Raw genomic sequence first — 23,666 nt, 5'->3', positions numbered from 1 at the left:
GTATTTTCAACATCTTAAATGGACACACTGTATTATTTCATGCGCAATCATTAACATGAAAATCACATAAGTAATGGCGTTTGTTTCATCACAATAGGTCATTTACATCCCGAGATGAAGTTGACGCTTCTGATAAACGAAACGCGCAGCAGTTGCACATCCCAAGAGTCAAGCACGAACCTCACGGTCCTCTTACTCACGATATGATTGCCGAACTACAATGCGACAGGCACTATACTTAATGCTATTTGCACTGCTATCAATAGGGATGAAAATAAGAGAATTTCATTACAGTAACTTTGCTGTACGAATTATATACATTCTGAAGTAGTACAGTACAGAGTACTGCAATGTACTGTGTAGGTAAATAAAACTCGCAAGAGAGAAACCGTTATTTACACATCCTTTTTCTGTGGCAGGAAACCCTTCTCTTATTTTCATCCCTCTTGATAGCAGTGCAAATAGCATTAAGTACAGTGGCTGTCACATTGTAGTTCGGCAATCATATCGCGAGTAAGAGGACCGTGAGGTTCGTGCTTGACTCTCGGGTTGTGCAACTGCTGCGCGTTTCGTTTATCTCAAGCGTCAACTTCACGTTGCAATATCTCGGGATGTAATTGACCTATTGCGATGAAACAAACGCCATTACTTATGTGATTTTTCATGTTAACGATTGCGCACGAAATAATACAGGGTGTCCATTAAAAAAACGTAAGTTAATGTTGAAAATACTATTTCCCTATGTTTTTGACTACTCATAGTATTTACTTTAATTAGCCCCTTCCCTCCCTTCATGCCCGTGGAAGTCATTTTTCAATATCTCTTGTTGTTCCAGATATATCTGCGGTGAAAGGTTTAAGTGGGCCACCCTGTATGCTACATCCTGAGTTGGTGAGTGGTGATCTCATTCAACTGGTAAAGGACAACCTCCAGCTCTGATAGGAAGGAGTTTACAGAATACCATGTGGCTGTGGATCGGTCTAGATCAGAGAGATGGGCTGACCTATAGACAGAAGGTGGGTAGAATACGTGAGACACATTTCTTGTAGCTCTTCAGATCTGTTTTAACAGACCATACATTACAGTTCAGACATCTCGTCCTGTTTGATAAAACCAAGTTTATGGTCTTTGTAACTGTCACTTTCACCAAAAAGAAATCAGAGAAGCCATAGAAATTCTAATACAGCTGAATAAATTCAATAGAGATGAGGGCTTACATCTATTCAAGGTCTGGAAACTCCTTACAAACACGAGGAGAACCCCTCACTACCGCAGATGGCAGCATATTTCCTTGCACAGTCCAACCTCCAACTATAAATACTCCTGCCTTACAACCCCACCAAAAATAAGTCAACCGTGACAAAGTGCACTGTGAATGCTTTTGTCCATCCTCGCAGGATGATAGTGTAGCACTCTGGTTCAGTTTTGGCAGCGTTTAAAGTTGCTGAAGAGTCCTATTCTAGAGTGGCAGTCCCTTGTATAATTAAGGCATATAAAGCATGAAGAAGCTTAGGTAGAGGTCACTCTTTCTTTTTGTCTTGAGACAATCAACTCTTTGGTCCTTTTCTTCTCAGACACCTGAAGTCCTTTGCACACAGCTTTCCTCCAAGCATCTTGGTCATCAGCAAAACACTTTCAGTGGCCAGAATCAGTGTCAGTCTGGAACAAGTCTTTCTTGCATACATCTATGAAGTTAAGGTGTAGTCTTGTGAATGGCCTCGCATACTCACCATACAATAAGGCCTTTGGTATTTATTCAGAGCCTGAATGTGACATGACCTAGCCATCTGAGTCGTGTACGGCTGAGTAGGGTATAATTACCGGAGACATCGGCATGCTGCATGTTTCTATCATAGAGTAAGAAACATGTTATGGCACCCTGTCTCTGCATGAAATCTGGAGGATCCTCTGAATACAGCGGAGATTAAATCCACGAAGCTGTTTCTAATACCTAACATGGGTTGTCTAGGCTTCATTGCCATAAAGAAATGCACTGATAACTCAGGCATTGTACCCTGCATTTTCATGTTTACATTGTTCCATACTTGTTTAGGTCAACCATGATGATGATGATGATGATGATGATGATACATGCTACCTGTGCAATCCTGTTACTGATCTTGGTATCCAGAGATAAGGTGTTGGATATTGTGGACTTAAAGGTAGATGAACTCGTCAACTACCTTGAGCATGTGTCCATTAATGGTAATGGATGGAAGATTAATGGTCCCCTGGATCATAGATTTTTTTTTGCTGACTGACAGTAAGATTGAAATCTTTACAGTTGACAGCTGGTCGATGTGATGTAGCTGATTTTCTGCTCGGGCTATCAAAGCAGTCATCATCATCATCATCATCATCATCATCATCATTTTCCTTTATCCAGCTATAGCCGGGTAGGGGCAAATATGGTTCCTCTCCACTTTCTTCGGTCTTTCCACCACTCCTCCTCCAACACTGTGTCCCAGTCCAGGTTTCTTTCTATAATGCTGCGTTGGATGGTATCCTTCCATCTCAATCGTGGTCGTCCACGGCCTCTCCTTCCTTGGATTTGCATTTCCATCATCTTTTTTGGCATTCTTTTGTCGCTCATTCGCTTTATGTGCCCAAACCATCTTAGTCGGCTCTTCTCTATTCTATCATTTATTTTTTCCACTCCAATTTCTTCCCAGATTTTCTCATTCCTTATTTTGTCTCTTCTACTCTTCTGTATCATACTCCTCAAGAACTTCATTTCGGCTGCCGGTATTCGACTCTCATCCTTCTTTGTCATTGTCCAAGTTTCTGCTCCATAAGTTGTTATGGGTACGTAATACATCTTGTACATAGTATCCTTTGCTTCCGTTGGCACATCTTTGTCCCATAACATGTTTCTTACACTATGATGGAAACAACTTCCAGCTTGAATCCTTTTACTAATCTCGGCATCCAGTCGAGCATTCTCCATTAATTCACTCCCCAGGTATTTAAACGTTTCCACTACTTCCAGGGGCTTCTCTGCAAGTCTAATCTGACCTTTCCCTTCTTTCTCCCCTCTAGTCATAACAAGAGTTTTACTCTTTTATACACTTATTTTCAATCCACATTCTTCGATCTTCCCGTTCACCACATTCAGCTGTTGAACCTTCCTGTCTTCTTCTCCCCAAATCACAATATCATCTGCAAATAACATCATGTTCATTTCTCTTCCTCCATATGCTGCTTTTGCTGTTCTCATGATGTCATCCATTACTATTGTAAACAGGATTGGTGATAGAACACTTCCCTGTCTCAGCCCACTAGTTATTTTGAACCAACTTGTCCTGCCAACTTGTGTTTGCACGCAACTACAACATTCCTTATACAATGCCATGATCATTTTTATTAATCCCTGTCCAATTCCTTTTTGCACCAGACTGTCCCAAACTTTCGTCCTGGGGACACTGTCATATGCCTTTTCAGTGTCAATGAATGTCATCACCATTTCATTCCCATACTCCCAATGCTTTTCCATTAGTTGTCTCATAATGAAAATGGGCTCTATTGTTGACCTTCCACTTCTGAAACCAAACTGATTTTCCTGTATCTGCTTCTCAACCCTCAACCTTATTCTACTTTCTAGTATCTTTTCCATTATCTTAGCAACATGGGATATTAGAGTAATTCCTCTGTAGTTCTTCAAAACTTTCTTATCACCTTTCTTGAAAATTGGGATGATTATTCCTTTTTGCCAATCCTCAAGGACCTCCTTATTCTCCCAGACATTCCTGAGAACCCGATATGTCCACTGCAGGCCTACAGCTCCAGCTGTCTTTATCATCTCCACTGAAATTTCATCTATTCCAGCAGTTTTTCCATTCTTCATCTTTTTACTGCCATTTCAATTTTATTCATTGTAATTTCTTTATCCATTTCTTCATCAACTAATTGCCTTTCCCGGTCCATTGAATGACTGTCATTCACTCTTATGTTCAGCAGCTTCTGAAAATACTCTCTCCATCTATTTCTTATTTCTTCTGGCTTTGTTAAAATTATGCCACCTTCATCCTTCACAACTCTGGTGTTCACTTGATCTCTCTTTTTGTTTCTTAAGATACCATACAGTAATTTCTTGCTGCCCTGCGTATCATCTCTCAATTTCTGTGTGAATAAGGCCCGGCTTTTCCTCTTTTCTTCCTCCACTACTTTCTTGGCCAAATTCTTTGCCTCCACATATTTTTTTCTACTTTCTTCAGTCTTAGATGTTTTCCATGCTTTCCATGCCATTTTCTTTTCCTTCACTTTAATCTTTACCCTATTCCACCAGTGTGTTTCTTTGTCTTTCACATTTCCTGATGTTCTACCACGTACCTTTTCTGCACATCCAACCAGTGCTTCCGTAAATCTTTTCCATTCCTCTTCAACATTCCCCACCTCTGTCCTGGGTACCAAGGGTATTATTTCCCTTTGAAATTCTTCTTGTATGGTTTTCTCCTTCAACTTCCATACTTTAATTCTTTTCTCTCTTCTTAATTGAGGTTTTTCAGTCTTTCCAACTTTCAGTTTTCCTATCACAAAATGATCTCCACCAAAGGCTTCTTCAGGCATGGCTGTTACATCTACAAGGTTCTTCCGGTGTTCTTTCTCTATGATTATATAATTAATCATGGTCTTTGTTTATCTGTCTCCCCAACCATACCTTGTAATCTTCTGACTGTTCTTCTTCCTAAACCAGGTGTTTCCAACAATCATTTGATTCCTCATGCAAAAATCCACCAACAACTCGCCTTGTGGATTACGTTTCCATATCCAAAGGGCCCTACAACATCTTCCTTTCCTTGTCTTTCCATTCCAACTTGTGCATTTAGATCTCCCATCAATAGTACTTCCTTATCTTCTATCTGTCTCCACTTCCTCTAAGAAGTCCTCTAGATGTTCATCTATGCAACCAGTTTGTGGGGCATACAACTGAAATAGATATTTCTCGCCATTTTCAAGCTGGAGTCTCATCATCATCATCATCATCATCATCATCATCATCATCATCATCATCATCATCATCAAAGCAGTATCATCAGCAAATAGCAGTTCAAACATGGATACCACACAAACTTTTAAGTACATAGAGAGATGGATAATTCACCTATTCAATACTATATATTGCACCCTTCCTGCGTCCAGCAGTGACGTAAATAAAAATTCTCCGACTGCTCTATTATCTCTCAGGGTAAATTTTCTTGCATACAGTCCAGTGTTACGTGAATTTAGAAGAGAAGTACAATCGCAATAACTCACTATTCAATGTTGGATGAATGTCTCATCCTTTCGTACTCTCCTTAACAGTTATAATGTCAAAGATTGCAAAAACTAAACTTCAGACTAAACTATCCTACAGTATCAGCCTACAAATTAATTAATCACACATGTAAAATCTAAATCAGCAAGTTTATTAACTTAACGTAACACCTAGGGAAGAAAAAGTAATTACTTGAAAATCTCTGTTCCATATTTCAGAAAATAAAAGTTAATATCATCCATCGATTTCATTTACATCAGCGCTGATTAAAATTGTTCATTCTCAATCTTGACATGAGCTAACATCTTATCTTCAACCACTATTTGATATTTAAATACTTTCCTTAGTTCATCATATGTTTAAATAATAATTAATTAATTAATTAATTAAAGAAATCAACATCACTGTTTAAATAACACATATTTCTCATATTAGTCTTGAACTCTAAATTGTTTATTTGCCATTGCTTCATCAATATTTATCTCCATTGAATGACTTGTTAAGCTTACTAATACCTACTGCCACTTATAATCTTGGCACCTACCATCGTAGTCATACTATATTTAATCACTTGAAAATCATCATATATCTCTCTAAAATAAAAATAGCCGGGCTGAGTGGCTCAGACGGTTAAGGCGCTGGCCTTCTAACCCCAACTTGGCAGGTTCGATCCTGGCTCAGTCCGGTGGTATTTGAAGGTGCTCAAATACGACAGCCTCGTGTCGGTAGATTTACTGGCACGTAAAAGAACTCCTGCGGGACTAAATTCCGGCACCTCGGCGTCTCCGAAGACCTTAAAAAGTAGTTAGTGGGACGTAAAATAAATAACATTATTAACATTATTATTAAAATAAAAATATAAATCTCATTTTTAACTATTCTAGTTCTTAATTATAATTTTGAGCTCTTATTCCAGATTTAACTCTAAATAAAGTCTCATTTGCCTTGGAAAGTTAACCCTTACCCCTCAAATTAAAGTTCTCTGTGTTGTCTCTTCTACTTGTATTTTAAATGTAAATTGTTATCTTATACGACCTGTATTCATCTTTCACTATTTTGGAGATAGCACTTGCTTTTAAATGATGTAGTTAGGCTATACACGTTTACAGCAAGCTATACTGGAGCAAATAAAAGCAGAATGTGCATTTTAAGACAAATTATTATTATTATTATTATTATTATTATTATTATTATTGTTGTTGTTGTTGTTGTTGTTGTTGTTGCATACCGATTGGTTTCGTTAATAATATCAGTGTACTCTAGTTTCATACCTCGTGGTAGTTTGTAGGCTGAAACCACTGTAAACAGCAAATTCTTGAAATCTGGATCTGTTGATTTATAATTGTGCCAGCCGTCAGCATCAGGTACATGTTGGGTTACGGTACACAAACCGACCATCGTCAGTTCACTTTTAGGCATCGTGAAATGCTATTAGATATATTCATTAGGAGCAGAGGTGCGAAAATACTGTGGTTTCGTGTGTTGCCTGACATATACAACATATATGACTAGAAGAGCACATGGCGACCATGTTTGTTTACTATCGCTCGAGCTTTCGTGTGCATGAGTGAACAGCTGACGGCTACATTGCCATCTAAATAATAGAGTTTTCACTGACTGTCAAATAGTATCTGGATTCTACAAAGTTCCATGCGGAACCAAAAGATGGCAGTACAGTATATCATCGTTTATTTTGTCGGCTAAGAGACAGCAGACGAGCGGTGGGCAATAAAATGTCATGTCGGGTCTCCCCTGACATATGACCGGAACGGGAATATCGTAATGTCGGGCCTCACCCGACAGACGAGTGGTAAGGGTTAAGTGACTCCTTTCAACTTAGTACGATAGCTCGGTTTTTATCTCAGATGTCTATACTATTCATCACAGCAACATATACATATTATCTATTAATCCGTGCATTACCTCTATATGACATTTGATGTGGGTATTTCCTAACAATGTAACCTTATTTTAGATGTAGCAAGAATCATTTGCTTTGACATATGTGTTGGGGTTAGCCATGCCTACCTTACTTTACCATATTCCCTCGACGATAAATCTATCCATGCACTTGCTTCACATACCTGATCCAGAAATTGAATATTTGTATTCACCATCCATCATTACATCACCTCTGCATATAATTTCATAACAATTCTCTTCAATGTCTTCTCATTTCTCCATTACATTCTGCATATCGTTCAATTCATTCATTAATGCTTCTTAACATAACCATCTTTCTAAATATCATAACCACCGGGCGAGTTGGCCGTGCGCGTAGAGGCGCGCGGCTGTGAGCTTGCATCCGGGAGATAGTAGGTTCGAATCCCACTATCGGCAGCCCTGCAGATGGTTTTCCGTGGTTTCCCATTTTCACACCAGGCAAATGCTGGGGCTGTACCTTAATTAAGGCCACGGCCGCTTCCTTCCAACTCCTAGGCCTTTCCTATCCCATCGTCGCCAAAAGACCTATCTGTGTCGGTGCGACGTAAAGCCCCTAGCAAAAAAATATCATAACCTCTTTTCATATAAAATATTTCCCACGACGTATTAAACTTCATTGACTCTATATTCGCTTCACTGGATCACAATTCATCTCTCAGAATAACATTTAACATCTAGTGTACCATGATACTCCATGATGAACATCGACAAGGAATAGTTCATACTGTCTACATCTCCTTTCCATATCATATGATTATGATGATTAATAAGCATGTGCGGCTTCCTAACCCATTCAAGAAATCCATCACCTATGTATGCTTTCATTTTGCTGTGTGAAATCCATACACATTCTCGCAAATAATCATAAATTCCATAGTTATCAATACACTCAATTTATATTGTCCCCTTTTCCGGGGATAGCTCAGTCGGCGGAACGAGAGTTCCAAAAGGGTGGACCGTTCGCAGGGCCAACTTTACTATTTCGGGACCGACCTTCAGAAAATTTATTTTTGCAGAGCCATAAGTGACTGGATAGGTGACATAACGTGGAATAAAAATTAGAACCAGCCCCGAAAATGGTTTTCCGTGGTTTCCCATTTTCACACCAGGCAAATGCTGGGGCTGTACCTTAATTAAGGCCACGGCCGCTTCCTTCCCACTCCAAGCCCTTTCCTGTCCCATCGTCGCCGTAAGACCTATCTGTGTCGGTGCGACGTAAAACGACTAGCAAAAAAAAAAAAAAAAGAAAAGAAATCAGAACAAAATAACAACACTATTAAAACATAAAAAAAAAGAACCCAGTCTGGACAATGCAGAAAAAATATTTTCTTCAACATAACTCAAATCAATTGCTTCTCGTTAACATAAATGAATGTAAGACCTCAGCATGCTTAGAGGTTCCATTAGATTCAGTTACATCTTCAATGAAACTCCACCCGAAGTCATACTCTGTAACATTTGACCAATCACAAAATTAGTGATAATATCATTATGATCAAAAACAAAATGCTACATTAAACATGAAATTACTGTATTCCCTTATTTCATTAATCTTTATAAATGATTATTCCTCATCATAAGAGTTTGGGTAGCTTCCCATTAATTAATTCTTTCCAAATTATAGTGTCTTTTGTCAGAAAGTACAGTATTATTATTTTCTTTCTAGAAGTTTCCTTTATCATGCTTTAAAAGACTCCGTACCATTTTATAGTAAAACTATTTTTCCCATACTCTGAAAATCTACTCGCAGAACATTTGGAAATCTCAAAACATTAAATAAGAAGATGTACAATATTATAGGGAAGGATCCACCTTTCAATACTCCGTAGTAAAAAGTAGTTACAACCTGTTTATTGGGACCGGTTTCAACACATTTAGAGTGTCATCATCAGCCAATTAGCAAAGATTTTAAAATAACTAACATATTGAACACAGGCAAAATATTAACATTGTATCACATCGTAGCAATTCAGTTAATGTTCAAAACACAATAATCACAGTCAAGAGAGTAAACAGAACATCACTATCTTGCGCCGAAAACAAATATATTTGAAGTTCATAAGCAGATCAAGTATGCACTTATGTAAAGTCGTTGCTAGGCAGGTCTTGTAGGCATTTGTTTCTCCGGCCGAAGAGTAAAAGGTGACGTGAATGAAGTCTTAGGAAAACAGTGTAGGATTTAATTTCGTCAAAATCAAAGTGGATATATAGGTTTTAAAATAATTTAAAACGTTAAAAAAGAATAAAGCCAAATAAAAATATATTAAAAATGGGAAGAAATAATGAAAGAAATACGAGGTTCAACTCGAAACAACTTGCCGTAGTAATTGATAAAGAAATGATAAATAGAGAAAGGGGGTGGGGAACGTTTATTAGAGGGTGGTGATGGTAGTTATTGTTATTAGAGGAAATACAATTGGGCAACAATCCTTTATATAACATTTCTTTATCAATTACTACGGCAAGTTGTTTCGAGTTAAACCTCGTATTTCTTTCATTATTTCTTCCCATTTTAAATATATTTTTATTTGGCTTTATTCTTTTTTAACGTTTTAAATTATTTTAAAACCTATATATCCACTTTGATTTTGACGAAATTAAATCCTACACTGTTTTCCTAAGACTTCATTCACGTCACCTTTTACTCTTCGGCCGGAGAAACAAATGCCTACAAGACCTGCCTAGCAACGACTTTACATAAGTGCATACTTGATCTGCTTATGAACTTCAAATATATTTGTTTTCGGCGCAAGATAGTGATGTTCTGTTTACTCTCTTGACTGTGATTATTGTGTTTTGAACATTAACTGAATTGCTACGATGTGATACAATGTTAATATTTTGCCTGTGTTCAATATGTTAGTTATTTTAAGATCTTCGCTAATTGGCTGATGATGACACTCTAAATGTGTTGAAACCGGTCCCAATAAACAGGTTGTAACTACTTTTTACTACGGAGTATTGAAAGGTGGATCCTTCCCTATAATATTGTACATCTTCTTATTTTCTCTATTCAATACGGAACAATCATGAAGTTTTTAACTTTTCTCAAAACATTATCGTCAAAAATACTTCGACAAATTTCCTTACAAATTCACTGGGAAATTGTCTTTACAAATCTCATTTTTTCCACCTTTTGAAAATTCATTACAAAATTCTGTAACACGTTTGGAAATTCTTTTATAAATTATTTTGGCACATTTTTGGAAATTCTTTGGCATATTTCCTCTCTCTCGCAGATTTCGCTCGACTGTATTCTTTTTACACATCACATGAAATGATTTCTCACTGACTAATACATTGTGGATAGATAGAGCATCACGTAGCACCACGCGTAATCAACAATAACATCATTGGATAATAAATCGCACAAAATCACTAAAAGAATAAACATTCATGAAAATACAGGGATAAACTATCGCGCAATAACATAATCTCCCCCAACTGACTACAAGCAGATTTTATCACATTGTCGAAAATATTATATTTTATTATTATTATCTTATTTATTTAATTATTATTATTATTATGTCTCCCTTTAGAATTTGATTGAAGACCTTCACCGTATTAACCGATCATGGTAAGAATTCACCATGACTAGAGTTAAACGACAGAATAGGATGAGTAAAAGAATAATCTCGAAGAAATAATCATCATCACCATCGGTTAAAGAACTCCAAAGAACACGCTCATAACCCTCAAGGAAAAGAAAATAATAATCGAGTCATACATTACACAATACCAGTTGTTGAGCGAAGAAAAAAAACTATTATTCCCTAAACACTATTTCATCACCATAGATCACTATAATCATCGTGACTGACATGCACCTTAGTGGTCCCATATCATCAATTATCATCATAAAAATCCATCGTCACAATAATCGCTCATTTTTAATCCTCAACAACCATTCAAAATTTCCAACTCTTCATTATTATTATTATAATAATTATTATTATTTCCCCGATCATGGCTCCTAGAAGTGTCTTCTTGATGAGCTGCCTACTGTTCACAGCAATCACCATCCCTTCTAAGCTCAATTTTTTTCACAAACCAGTCGTTCATTAAAACTTCGATTTAATTATAGTTTTAATTTTATATATTTAATTTCATCCTCGTCGTCATGATTATTATGAAGTCATATTTTATTCTTCTTATTATTACTATGATTATTATTAGGCTTCATTCCCCCATAATTCCTTTTGAAGACCTTAATTGCTCGTGACCTTGTGAAAGTCGCTGGCAACTGGGGTTATTCGTTACTGAATCAAATATCAATATTCCAAGAGAATGCAAAAGAAGAAAGAAAATTGAAACTAATGAATCAATGAATCCATGACTACTCTACCATCACCATCACTTAAATACAGACATTTCTAATGAAACTACATTTCATTAAATAAGAATACAATAACTAGCCATCTACTGAAAGAGAAGAAATGTGACAAAGGTACTTATTGTTCCGATGTAAATCTCCGGTGTCTGGACGTAGCTATAGATGTCGGTTCCTCTCCTTCACTATGGTGGCTTATAGACGAACAAATTCATCACGCTGGCGTGCACACGTTGGCTTAACACATCATGACCCTGGCGAAGTACAATAGCATTGCTTCACTCCAGCAATGTTTCAGAAAATTCCAGGATTTCCTTCTGGTTCGCTCCATGATGACGGCTGGTCTTCGCGGAGATAGCTGAAACTGAAATTGTGTATTAAAAATAGGATCCACACTTACTGTATATCACTAAATTGTCTTACGGCACTTAACTGGCGCAATGATGTACACTTAGGTTCAGTTCTACCAAAAGCTTCGAATTTCGAGCACATTTACCAGTCTACAGTACATCTTTGAGCTGACGGAACATTATATTACTGGTAAAACGGTGTTCATAGGCCAGGTTTATTCTCGAATGTTCTCTTTAGAAGGTCATCCTCCCTTGTAGTTCTTACTGGAACGTTCTACAAGTTTCTGCCGCAACACTCGGCGTAATGAGTTCACTGACTGTCCGTGTTTTAGAAAGTTCCACCCGGGAAAATGTGCGGCTGTAATAATATCGCACTATACTGAGTTGAGTTTATGAAAGGTTGAATTAGCACTCATTAATAACAGTCTTTGTGCAATACAAGAAATAGACAGTTAATACCACTATTTGCTAACTCTTCTGGAGAATACTGTTCGCTGTCCTTCCTGTAACTATACGAACTTTCATCTTCTCTCTCGAGGCTAAAACTCTTCGACTTTCTTCTAAAGACTTTCTTCCAGAGACTCGGCTTCGACTTCTTCCTCGAAAGATCCTCCGACCATCCAACACCTTCATTGATTTTCATTGGCTGTCGACAATCCTGCAACATGATTTGTCCTTCAAACTTGTGAATTGATTTCTCTGGAATGTTGCTCCCCTCTTGGCTATCGGCGCGCTAGGTGACGTAACCTCGTGACGTGGCGACCTTCATCGGCCTGCTGACCCAGTTCTCACTCGCCCACGGCGGAACGGCACGGTAATCAGCTGATGCTCGCTCGCTCGTAAACCAATATTTCGTTACAAAATTTTACCAATTTCCCAAAATTCAATAAAGCACCATTTGAACGGGTACAATATATATATACACGGTCACTTCTTCGAGATATATCGATTCTAGCACAGCTTAACCTTGAAAAGCTTAATTCTAAAATTGCATTTCACTGAGTCATTTGATTGCTTAAATACACTACAATAACAATTTCATAAGGTTACTACATTCTAAATTAAGAACTACAATTTAGTAAACTTAGCTTGTCATTCTCTGGCTTATGATGATTTCGTAGCTGTCTGAGCTACAGCTGTTGTCCTTGGCCGGCTGGAAATCATGGATCAGCTTGTGTCCACTCCTTCATCAGATTGGTTGGTTTGTTGGCCGGTGACATACTAATCTCCAGGTCGGTTCAGTGTGAATTTAGCAGCACATATTTATAATCTTTCTTGCGCTAAGATCAACATAAATAAATCCCGATATGTAAAAGTTCATATCAGTGCTTCAGTAGTCTAAATATCTTGTCAATGCTTTTCTTGTATGCTTGCTTATTGAGCTGACAATTCTCAAAACATTTAATACTGGGTTCAGTGTATTTCCAATATTATTTCTGCCTTAATTTTTGTATGGATTTCAGGTAATAATTCCGTTCTCTAATGCTTTTGACTCTCTTAATTCTGTTTTCTTGATAATATTCTTGACTAGTTTCTGTCCGCCAATCTCTAATTTCAGTAGCCTTCGATGTTACGTTACGGTCCTTGTCTGACCAGTTGCTTTGCTTATATAATTTAAATCTTATTTTACGCCGCACTTCTATTCTTATGCGCTGAATATATTATATTACACCGTATCTTCCTCTGAAGACAAGTAATTTCAGTATCTTACACTTGGATCTGGTTTATATTTTTCTATTTGTACGCAGCTAATGACTTCCGTGACCATCCAGTATCTTGGAAAATTAGTTGTGTGATAATATAATAATATTTTCTTGTTTCTTTTTAAAAAATCCACTTGACATTTTAAAGTTCTTTACTCACAGCCTTCGAAATTATGCTCTCTTTTCTCGATCTTGGCCTCCTGTGAACTTTTAAATCATAGTTCGTTTTACACATTTGTGACTTGCGTGGGCTATACATCCTCTTTGACGCCATTTTATAACACATCAGAAAATGCAATAGGCACAGTATTAAAAATGTATTTACATTTCACATTTAGGACATGTAGGACAGTCGGGAAGAAGTGTGATGGTACGTTATAAAGAGCATGTGAATGCAAGAAGGCATTCCAGATACTCTGACATGTGCGAACATGTTTTTGAAAACAATCATCATTTCACTAATATTGAATGGGACATGGTTTTATTGCACCTATTAACAAACATAAACAAATGAATGCCCTTGAGAAATTAGAAATTTACAAGTTACAAACATTTTATAGTGAAAATAACCTTAATGAACTGAACACATGGCAGTGGATAATCATTTATTTAAATTGGTGACCCATTATTCTAGAAAGGGAAAAAGAGAATGAAAGAAAGCACATAGGACATGACAGTCCTTCCATCTGCCATCCGCCGCACCTCCCACTCCAACTCTGTAATCTGTCTTCGAACAAGTTCAGTTGCCTTTACATTCCTCTGACAGTCGCACGTCAGCCTGGCATGTCCACTTGTTTTATAACATTGGTAAGTTTTATGCAGTGTACTCTTCATTTTGTTTACGTTATACTCATGCACTTGCATTCTTGATTTTACGTCTCCCTCTTACAGACTATGTAAGGTTCTTGTCAACCTGCCAGCATAAACATCTATTACCCAAGGGGATCGGCTTGACAACTTGGTTTTACACCATTTCATATTATTTTTTTACCGGGCGGTACACCTTAACCCTGTGCATTTAAATGAAGCGGCTTGAAGACGCTATCGATCACATAACAATTGAAACTTCTAGTGCAAGAAGTTGGGACATTGATCAACAGATGTCACTACTAAAGCGATAGAGTAATGTATTTTCAGGTTTCTTAATGTGACTGGATTTCTTTTTTTTTTTTTTTTGGGGTGGGGGGGGTGTATCACAGTTTGCAACAACTATTTCAAGAAGTTTGGACTTTTCTCCATAGATATCTCTGTTTAAGAACTGCTGTCATGCACTCTGGTGCAAAGTGGAATAACTAGAAATTTAAAGAAATTTTGTGTTTATAGGTTTTCTGAACTGAATTGACTTTCCTTGTTTTTGATACTTCAAGGTTTGCAACACTTCTTACTCATCCCGCCAGCATTGGAGTCTGGCCAATCAGAAATTTTATGTATTTTTCAGTCAATCAAATGCTTCTTGTACCTATTGTATCTGTCAATAAAGTGAGAGGGTGTGTCTGGTTTTAGTCCAGAGCCTTCTCGAACCTTCCTCTTCGGTATAAAAGCTGACGCCTTTTTGTGTTAACTTGTCTTATTGATTGTTGTGTTAGTGAGTGTGTGTGCTAAGAGAGGAGGCGGGGGCCTCATCCGTCGGTGAGCAGAACATCAGCTGAGGTAATAGCCACCGTATTTCTAACTCTGTAGGTATCTCTACCAGCGAAACTCGAGGGGAAGGTTCCGATCTTCAACTATGTAACAGCCCATTTCCTTAAATGTAAACTTCTCTTTCTTCTCATGTAAAATTTCGTGTAAATCAAGTGTACTTAACTGAAATTCGGGAATAGAGAGTGTGACACCCTCTCGACTTCCCTATCAACTTGTATTTGAGGTGACTATGTTTTTGTAACCGTTTTGTATCTGTAGCCTTGTAACTTTTCTTGTCCATCTAGTCACCTCAGTAGTTTAGGATTAGCTTCTGCATCGTCGGGCCACAAGCGCAGGTAGGGTTTTAATCTTTAATTTCAAGGAGCGCAAGTGTTCGCCTTCATACATTTTGATTTTTGGGCCAGTAATTGTACCTGTTATTTTCCACGAAGGCCTGATAGAATGGGTACTCGATATCCCTGTGTAAACTTAAAAAGTAATTGATATGGTCTTGTAAATTGTAGGTTGTGCCTAGAGAGGCCTGAAATTGTAATTTTATTGAGCAAAGTCGATCTAATCCGAATGGTAAAAGTTAATGGTTGCCGTGAGTAGGCTGTAAGGGTTTAGGTGCGTAGTCTCCTTGGTAGAATTGTAGAGCATTGTAGCTCTTTTCTTCAAATGTAAAATAATATATTTGTGTAAATATTGAGTGGTGCCTTTGGAAGGCTGTAAACCTGTAACTGTTGGAGCAAAGTGCTCTTGATAATTGTGTTTTAAATATCCTGTAAAAGAAATTGGGAGATTCGTCTCCTTGACTATCTTCCTAAATGCAACATTAGTAATGTTGGGACCTTTGTAAATTAAGAGCTTGAAGCTCAAATTGTAACTTACCAATTCTTTTTTTTTTTTCTTCGGTTTTTAAAAATATTTTGTAAGAAACTACCTCTCTACCTGAAATCTTGTTCTTTCACCAAGTGAATAGTTTTGTTAAAATTTAATATCTAAAAAGAAATATAACCTTTATTTTAAAGTTTTAAATTAATCTTTGACTATCGTAGATAGACCCATTCAAACCCGCACCTTCTTTCACCTCTTTGTAATCCTTTAAAACACGGTAACAATTTTTAATATGATCCAATTTGATTTTGATAAGGGAGTATTGGATTAACAGGACACATTGGGATCACATCGCAACAGTACTCAGTGCTCAACATTCTATATACATAGACATCCCTCTAATGTTTTTATTTGGAGATGACAAGATGGAATTTACTCCCTTGCCACCATTCATTGATTTTTTTATATGTCATATTGTACATGTCACAGTTTTAGTTTTCTTAGTGGGGGCCTCTCTGTTTCATTAGGTCTTATTGTAATATACAAATTTTAACCTATTTAGCTGAAGAAAAGAATGGACATATTCTCGAAACAGCTACTATAGGTATTGTAAATGTGAAATGTAAATAAATGTTTAATACATAGTATTGACTAAACGGATTATCCATCTGCTGGCCCCGTGGTGGAGGGGTAGCGTGCCTGCCTCTCGCCCTAGACCCCGGGTTCGATTCCCGGCCAGGTCAGGGATTTTTCTCTCGATCTGAGGGCTGGCTCGAGGTCCACTCAGCCTACGTGATTAGAATTGAGGAGCTATCTGACGGTGAGGTGGCGGCCCTGGTCTCGAAAGCCCAGAATAACGGCCGAGAGGATGCGGTTTGCTGACCACACAGCCCCTCGTAATCTGCAGGCCTTTGGTCTGAGCAGCGGTCGCTGGGTTTCCCGTGGGTTTTTTTTTTTTTATTATCCATCTCCCTATTTACTGTGATGATTAAGTCAATATGGACCCAATACTGGTCATTATTATTATTATTATTATTATTATTATTATTAATAAACACTAACTTTTGTTGTTGCTTTAAGGCAAGCAGTATTGAACAGACTGGCCATCGGCTCTGGTGTGTAGGTAATGTACACTTGATTCAGTCTCTAAAACCGTGTCTCAGAAACGGGGAAAAGGTAATGCCAAAAAGAGTATGAGCATGTGTAAAACATCGCTTTATGCTGCTGTTCACAGGGAAGGCTTCTGAACTCCTTACATTGAAGTAGACAGTTTCTTGCACATTCTCGTGGAAAGATATGATCATCCTGAGTAATTTGGGAATGCAACCAACCTTCTGAAGCAACTTGAAGAGCTTGGACCTACGGTCTAGGTCAGAGGCTATCATTAAATCAACAAACACGATGAAAAGTAGCCTCTGATGCTCACAGCACTTTTCTTGAAGCTGATGTAATGAAGAGATCATGTCCAGTGTGGATTGGCCAGTTCAAAAGCCACATTGTGCTTCCAAATAGACATGGGCAGTGAGAGTGTGTAGGCACATTAAAGCGACTCATACATAGGCTTTTCCAACCATGCTTAAAAGTTAAATGCCACAGCAGTGGTTGGAATTGCTTCAATCACTCATCGTCTTTTACAGCATAATAATCTTGGCATTACACATGTTGCGAGGAACATAAACTTCCTTCTAACAGAGTAAAGGAGTACAGTCTTGCCACTTTTGAGAGATTCAGCCACTCACTGGTGAATCAATAATTTAATGAGCTCGTCCATGTGGGTGGTGAATCAAGATTCACCGTAACTGGCATCTGTGGGGTGGCTTAAAATGCATTTATGGTCTGTGTCTCAGTGGCATGTAGTTCAAAATAATGGTCCATCTGCTTGTCTTGATTGATGATTACTTCACCTGTCTTGGACTTTACAGGAGTTATCTTTCTCGCTGTTGGACTACGTAGCTGTCAAGTGTATATCTTTTAGTTTCCATAGGAACTACCAAAATACATACAATGCTGCTGGTAAACTGCTGCACGCTGGGCTGAGTCGCTCAAGACGGTTGAGGCCTTCTGACCCCAACTTGGCAGGTTCGATCTTGGCTCAGTCTGGTGGTATTTGAAGGTGCTCAAATACGTCAGACTTGTGTCGGTAGATTTACTGGCACGTAAAAGAACTCCTACGGGACAAAATTCCGGCACCTCGTTGTCTCCGAAAACCGTAAAAGAGTAGTTAGTGAGACGTAAGGCAAGTAACATTATTATTAAACTGCTGCACTCCGTTTGCGTTAGATACAGAGGAATTGTTTAGTCCGAGGATGTCTTTTTAATTTTTTATAATGCAATGAAAAATTCAATATGTACAGCAGGGGGTGCAAGTCTTGGGCGTGAGGTCACCACAGCGACTCTTTTTTTTTTTTTTTTTTTTTGCTATTGGCACGTCATTCCCCCGCCCCCGAAAAATCTGTTTTCCTGTTTTTTCATACTTTTTCTTTTGCTAACCATCAATCTGCAACAAAAGCCCTCTGACATCACTGAACAAGCTTAAACCATGCTACATTCTTCTCAAAAATAAATAATTGCGAGACCAAAGAGAATATACTGGTTTTTCTCTCTGCACAGGACCACAAATGCGACACATTGCACTAACGATATTGAATAAATAATCGACGTGCATAATGCAGTTGGTCCTTATCTGTTTGAGCAGCAGAGCCTTTGGTGGAAGAATTGAGAACTAATTACTTCATAGTCACATGTAGTCAAAAGTACCATAAATCCATGGTACTGTGTTACTCCTTACTTGTTTGTGAAGCTGTGTTTGTATTCATCAATGTGCTGACCTATTACGGAAAATTGATTATGTTTTACGGCATTTATGTGTTCATTATATCGGATTGCGAAGTTCCTACTGGTACGTCCTATATAGCTAGTATCACAGTTGTTGCATCTGATTCGGTATACTCCTGATTGATGATACTTATTGTTGCTGTTGATTGTCTTGGTGTTGTGTAAGATGTTAGTGCTATTATGCGTGGTCTTGAAGACGATTTTTGTTATGTTTAAAAAAATATTGGTTAATGGATATATATGTGTGAATGATTGAAGGTAAATAATACATAGTCCTTTTTAGGTTTATCTATATTGGTCAATCTAGTTTTTGGTTGATTTTTTGGATGATCGTATTGATCATGTCTTTCTTGCAACCATTATTTTAATTGTATCTCTTCTTTTAAATCAGTTTCTGATAATGGTATATTGAAAGCCCTATAGATCATGCTATAATAAGCTGCTTTTTTGTGAGTATTGGATGGATGGAGTCTATTTTGATGGTATTCTATGTGTGTGTGGGTTTTTGGTATATTTTGAAAGACAAGTGGTTTCCGTCCCTGGTTATTGTTTAATCAAGATAATTGTTTTCAGTTTCTTTTGTGAATTTTATGCAGCGGCCTATTGTGTTAAGTCTTTCCAGTATGGTATTCTCATTAAGTGAACCTATTATCAATGATGTCGAAGATGTCTTCGACAAATCTACACCAAAATAATATATTGTGTATTTCGCTAATGGATGTATGTTCTAAATAATCTATGTAAATGTCAGCGAGTATGCCGGAAGCAGGAGACCACATTGGTAGGCCTTGTTGTTGGTAGATTGTGTCGTAAAATCTGAAATAATTGTTATTGATGGCGAATTCAAGTAATTTTATAAATTCTTCGATCTCTAGATTGTTCAAATTACTATGGTTTTTTTTAGATTAGATTGAATTATTTCTATAGTTTTCTTGGTGGGAATGTTGGGATACATATTAGTTATGTTAAATGAAGCGATGGTGTGGTATTGCTCTATTTTCAGTTCTTTGGTTTTATTGCAAAAATCTATTGAATTTCGTATAGTTTTGTTTGCTTGGAAAGAGTAATGCTTTTTAAGGAATTTTTGGATAAATTGTGAGAGTTTGTATGTTGGACTTGCTCTGTAATTTATAATAGGTCTCATTGGTATTTTGTCTTAGTGTATTTTTGGATAGGCTTTTGCAGTTGGTAGTTGGGGGTTCATTGCTGTGAGGTTCGCAGATTCTGTTTCAGTAAGTAAAAAATGTGTGTTCTTAAGTAAGGTTTTAAGATTCCTTTGTATATTATTTGTTGGATCTTTTCGTATGACTTGAAAGGTGTTGTCTTTAAAGCATTATTTAGTTTTTGATATATATACATCTTTATTGATGATAACCCGGTGTCGCCTTTGTCGGCTTTCATAACGAGAAGATTATTCTGTGTAATTTTTTTTAAGTTTGGTAATGTGTATTTTATTTGCAAAGTTACTGTTTTGATTATTGTTACTGTTTGGATTATTGTTACTGATTTTGTTAATGTACTGTGGTAGTCTTTTTAAGATATCATGTCTAACTTCTTCGCGTAAATCATACGGAATCTTTTGTATAGCAAGTTCAGTTTCTGTTACGGCAGTTGTGATGTTCTGGAAGGCTGACATGTTGCCCCAATTATGTTTGGGTCCCTTGCTCAATATGTCATTTTCTGTTTCATTGAATGTGATTTTAGTGAGATTCTTCACTGGTGAATGAAATCTGTGTTCAATGACTTTGTTAAGGTGAGTTGGAGGATTCGTGTTCGTGGTTGAGATTGTTGGTTTCATTTTGGATGACTGTTTTAGGGCATCTAGTTTCTTGTTTAGAGTGTTTTGTTTTTACTTTACTTTTTACTTTTTACTTTAGTGATGTGTTGGAAATGATCCCAATAGTTGTATGGGAGCTCTTGGGAAGCCTTCAGATGCAGGTGGTATAATTCATTGTTAAGGTGTTAATCAAGATTAAGTACCACCGGGTTTAGTCAAACGTTGGGTCGGGTACCGCATCCTACCTACGCTTAAATTATTATTTACTTCTAAAACGCATTAAAGCTGTCGGTAGTGTCCTTTAGAGTGGACATACATATGGAATTAATTAAATTAAATCACCCACCGCTAAATAATAAATCTCCCACCTTTAAACAACGTTAAATATCTTTTTATTTTAAAAATTTACGTGCCCGGGTAGAGGATCGCATTGAATGTAATGAGATTCATGTACCTCGGGATATCAAAACCTGGTTACAAGTCTAATGTCCTCTTCCCACCACCCATTTTGTGTGCTCTATCAGTTGTGTCATAACAAAACAACATCGCGCACGACAATAACAACAATTATACACTCAGAGTCTGAAACTACTGGTATTGCGTACTCTGGTATAATGAATAGGCCTACAGGTAGAATGTTTTTATTTGTGCTTGCACTGAACGATTTATTTATATTTTGCGGTGACAGACACATCACATTTTAATTGCAGCAATGGTTGTCGAATATAAATCAATTTAATGAATAGGCAACTTTTATGTGAGTATGACATGGAATGTAGTAAAGTTTGACGTAATAAGAAAAGCCTTCAAAAATAAAAAAAGATGTGCATTTATATATGCAGTAAATATACAGTAATCACAGGCAGTCCTGTAGTCTTACTTTACCAGTACTTTTGCGTTATAGCTGACGAAGGTCTATGTATTCAACAAGTACCAATATTAAAGTATCACACTACAGCCTTCTGGGTATAATGGCAGTTACATACACAAAAATTTAAATGGCTATTGTACGAACTGGTACAACAACAAACAATTACAATTAAATCAAAATAACAAATAACGTAGTTCAACCTATTCAATACAAATAAATAACTCTACATTTCTTATTTATTTGTATTGAATAGGTTGAACTACGTTATTTGTTATTTTAATTTAATTGTGATACAGTTCAATACGGAACATCATGACTTTTTTATCTTTAAATAAACAATTACAAGGCAACACAATAGATGACTCCGTATACGTTACATCGGGCGAACTCCCCATCAGTAACTGATAGTAAACAAAAACAATCTTTGGTCTATTCGAAACATTAAAAAATAGTGAAAAGAAAACCGAAACAAAACACAATTAACAACAGGCACCGTACTTTTTCTGCTAATTGCTTTACATTGCACCGACACAGATAGGTCTTATGGCGACGATGGGATAGGAAAGGCCTAGGAGTTGGAAGGAAGCAGCCGTGGCCTTAAGGTACAACCCCAGTATTTGCCTGGTATGAAAATGGGAAACCACGGAAAACTATCTTCCAGGGCTGCCAACAGTGCGATTCGAACCCACTATCTCCCGGATGCAAGCTCACAGCCATGCGCCTCCAACCGCACGGCCAACTTGCCCGGTGCAAACGTTTTCATAAACATTTCAGAAAATGTAAACTGACTAATACAATGTGGAAATTACAGAGGAGAGATATGAGTAGAGGTGGGGAATTATAGGCACGAATAGTTTAGAATGCAAAGATATGTGAACAAGGCGCAAATATAATCTAGCCGCTCTACTGTTATGCCGGTGATTTGCATACATTGCAGGGGTCCTGATAGTTCCGATCACGAAAATTTATTCAAATCTCACTGCAGAACTGTCATGCGGGTAGATGACACTTGCACGTTGATTAAATACATTTGCAATCTAACCTCTTAGTGCCTGTAATTCCTATCTCTAGTTATGAGGAAGGCTGATAGAGTACGTGAAGTGTTGCACCGGTTCTCTTCGACAGCTAAGCAGACGACAGGCGCGGGGAGAAGGGAAACGTACGGTGGCGAACCAGAAGGAGGGGCGGAGGTGTGTAGGGGAGGAGGTGCAGAGGCGTGGCACAAAGCAGACAGTGTGCCGGCTAAGCATTGGCCAGCAGTTATTCATCGCTGTTCACGCGGAACGAAATGTTGCAACTTTTAGGCCCCTTAGTTAACACCCTAATGAATGTCAGCACCCAAAATTGATGCTGATACCATTTTTATTTGTACTTCAATGTGTTTTCCAAGTTTCATTGCGATCGGCGATGTAACCATTGCCGATGTTTCCTTGTAAGTATCAATTGCAATTTCTCTTCTTTCTGTTGACACTGTGCTTGTTCAAAGTTTTCTCCATCTTCCTCGTCTGGTGTTGAACACCCTGAATTAACAAACAAGAATATTATTAGTTAAAATGGGGACTGCCAAACTATAATAGTAGTATATTGTGTTCAAAGCTCTTCCTGTAATAAAATAGGAAACGTTCTCACCTTTTGCACCTGAGCAGTATTAATGGCACTGGTAGCCCACTTCAATATGATATTACTTGGCATGAGTGTGTCAACATCCCTGGATTGTGGTCCCTTCCTTTTCTGAAAACTATTATTATTTAGAATGCCATCCAAACGGAACAGTAAAGCATATCGCTCACTATCTTAATTTAAGTCCTGCCAGGCTGAGTAGCTCAGACGGTTGAGGCACTGGCCTGCTGAAACCAACTTGGCTGGTTCAATCCTGGCTCAGTCCGGTGGTATTTGAAGGTGCTCATGTCAACCTCGTCGTGTCGGTAGATTTACTGATATGTAAAAGAACTCCTGCGGGACTGTATTCCTACAGCTCGCCGTCTCCAAAAACCGTGAAACTATTTAGTGGGACATAAAGCAATTAACATTATTCCTCAATTATTATTATTATTATTATTATTATTATTTCCTCATCTTAGGCGCTGATGGCTGTAAGTAGCTGGGGTAGGCAGGGAATACTTTTGGAAAGGCATTCTCCCT

At 37.6% G+C, this 23,666-nt stretch overlaps 1 protein-coding gene across 1 annotated transcript in view; it reads left to right on the top strand.

Moving 5' to 3' along the window:
- cic (Putative transcription factor capicua) overlaps window positions 1–23,666 on the top strand; it is a 519,891-nt gene that overhangs the window by 114,522 nt on the left and 381,703 nt on the right. The window lies entirely within an intron of this gene.

The sequence above is a fragment of the Anabrus simplex genome, chromosome 1 (assembly GCF_040414725.1).
Source record: "Anabrus simplex isolate iqAnaSimp1 chromosome 1, ASM4041472v1, whole genome shotgun sequence".
Taxonomy (NCBI): Eukaryota; Metazoa; Arthropoda; class Insecta; order Orthoptera; family Tettigoniidae; genus Anabrus; species Anabrus simplex.
This window is presented reverse-complemented; position numbering and strand designations above follow the sequence as displayed.